The following is a 2,500-nucleotide window of genomic DNA, read 5'->3' on the forward strand; positions in this document are numbered from 1 at the left end:
TATATTACAATACAAGGTTCCATGGTGTAATGGTTAGCACCCTGGACTTTGAATCCAGAGATCCGAGTTCGAGTCTCGGTGGAACCTGAAAAGTTTTAATTTAAATTAAAGTTTAAATCAGGGAAGTTCACTATCACAGAGTATAAATAATGATTAATAAAAAAAAAAGTTTAATAGTCATACACATCTTGGCTATACAATCGTTACGTACAATGCTATATACAACGAAACCTGATTTCAATTTTAGCTTGAATTTTGAAATTTTCCATTTCATTTCATCAAACATAATCAGGGAAAGGGCAGCTCAGATTTCAATTAACCTACAGAGTTCATAGATGTGAGGTAAAGGGACTTTGTCGCCTTTCATGACACCGGTAAGCAAAAACATATCGCTCAAATGACTTTATAACTAATTGCAGTGACGCAACTCTTATCTCCAATCAGTATGAGTGCTCTGATAACGAAATGAGATTTAAGGCTGGCATATCGCTCTATGAATTTAATGAACATCATGTCTTGCTATTATTATTATTATTATTATTAGTAGTAGTAGTAGTAGTAGTAGTAGTAGTAGTAGTAGTAGTAGTAGTAGTAGTAGTAGTAATATTATTATTATAACTATCTAAGCTACAAACCTAGCTGGAAAAGCAGGATGCTATGAGCCCAAGGATTCCAACATTAAACATAGCCCAGTGAGGAAAGGAAATAAAGAAACTATATGAGAAGTAATGAATGATGAATATAAAATACTGTAGTTAAAACTTTAAAATAGCTCTTGTCATATGTAAACTATAAACAGAAACTTTTGTCAGCCTGTTCAACATATAAAAATACGCTGCAAGTATGAACTTATAAAGTTCCACAGTTAGGAAGTTCATTCCACAATCTGATCACGGTTGGAATAAAACTTCTAGAATACTGTGTAGTGTTGAGCCTTGTGATGGTGAAGGCATGACTTCTAGAATCAACGGTACACTTAGTAGAACGTACAGGATGATGCAGTCTGCGAACATCCGAACTATCTGAATGATGGTGCCAGAGATTAATTTTTACATCAAAAATGAAAAAAAAAATTGATACAATGTAGGTTTTTGTCCAACAAATTAAGATGAGATTCAGCAGCTGAAGACCAGACAATACTGGAAACAAGGTAGAATGAACGAAATAATCCACTTCAAAATAGATTGATCACCGAAAATATTAAAAAGAATTTCTCAATACAATTTCCCCTACAATTCCTTAACGACTCCAAAAATCAGTTTCTACAAATTCACTATAGAATCTTGTCTGGAAATTTACTATAGAACCTATAAAACTCTGGCATTTGAGGCGATGGGACCCAATGAGACCATAAGCCTTCTTAATTGTATATGATACGTCGTTAAACATTGATCTAAAATAATTTTAAAAATATAAGGCAAGTCCCACTCAATAAAGATTTTGGATGTACAGCTTACTTCAAACATCTCTGGGAAGATTACTTAATTATGAGGATATTTATACTCCTATAATTTAATTTTCCCTTGATGTCGCAAAACATTTTGTTTGTATTAGTTACTTAATCTATATATTACCATAAAAAATTTTCCGGTTTGGAATATTCCTGTATTACTTGGTATGTTTATCCAAGTTTTTTTTTCTTTCTCTCAATTTTTCTTTTCAACTCTTCCGACATCCTTTTCTTGACTACAAATCTTCTTTCCCTCAAATGTAAAATAGTTTCTATGTTTCTTTACGCAAATGATATTTCAGACATGAATTCGTTAAGTAGAAAAGAATTTCATTTCGCTCAGATTCGTAATATTTTCCCCTCAAAGATATAGAATGCTTCACTTAACGTTGTTTTTATCTTGCATCAATGACCACTAAAGTTAATATTCCAGTTTCTAACAGAACAGAAATTAATACGTTTTTCTTTACTCATGCTTAAAATTGGGCATTTTTCAATTCTATTGCATTTCTTGTTTCCTACAGACACTGTACAAATAGGTTCTTATTCCGTAGGTTTTCCTATAAAGGATAACGAGAGAGAGAGAGAGAGAGAGAGAGAGAGAGAGAGAGAGAGAGAGAGAGAGAGAGAGAGACCCGCCGTATAATACTTACTTTATTGGAAATGAGAGAGGAGACTCACTGCAACATTGCTGATAAAAATTTAAATAATACATATCGTATGAAATATTTAATAATTATATAAACTCTGTTCATTGAACATCAAAAGTGAGATCTTGCAACAATTTTATTTTGCGAACATTTGGGGATTTTGTTTTTCTAAATCCAACAAATTAAATACATTATTTCTTTTGATGCAATATATGCTGCCATTCTATCTTATTGCTCTGAAGGTTAATTCCACGAGATTAAAAATAATTGAAGCTCTAACTATCCTCTTCATGTTTTCCGAGTTTGAAACATATCATATGTTATTAATTCATACACTCAGAATTTCATGGAAATATACTCGCATGAGATATATAAATATTCATATAAATCTATGTATTTA

The 2,500-nt window shown here is 31.8% G+C and overlaps 1 protein-coding gene and 1 non-coding gene across 2 annotated transcripts in view; both read left to right on the forward strand.

The window, feature by feature from the left end:
• LOC137620035 (uncharacterized) overlaps positions 1 to 2,500 on the forward strand; it is a 40,068-nt gene that overhangs the window by 18,718 nt on the left and 18,850 nt on the right. The gene's annotated exons all lie outside the window — the stretch shown is intronic.
• On the forward strand, positions 16 to 87 carry TRNAQ-UUG (transfer RNA glutamine (anticodon UUG)). The gene has a single exon. It is a non-coding gene; the product is annotated as a tRNA-Gln (tRNA).

Source organism: Palaemon carinicauda, chromosome 26, assembly GCF_036898095.1.
Source record: "Palaemon carinicauda isolate YSFRI2023 chromosome 26, ASM3689809v2, whole genome shotgun sequence".
Taxonomy (NCBI): Eukaryota; Metazoa; Arthropoda; class Malacostraca; order Decapoda; family Palaemonidae; genus Palaemon; species Palaemon carinicauda.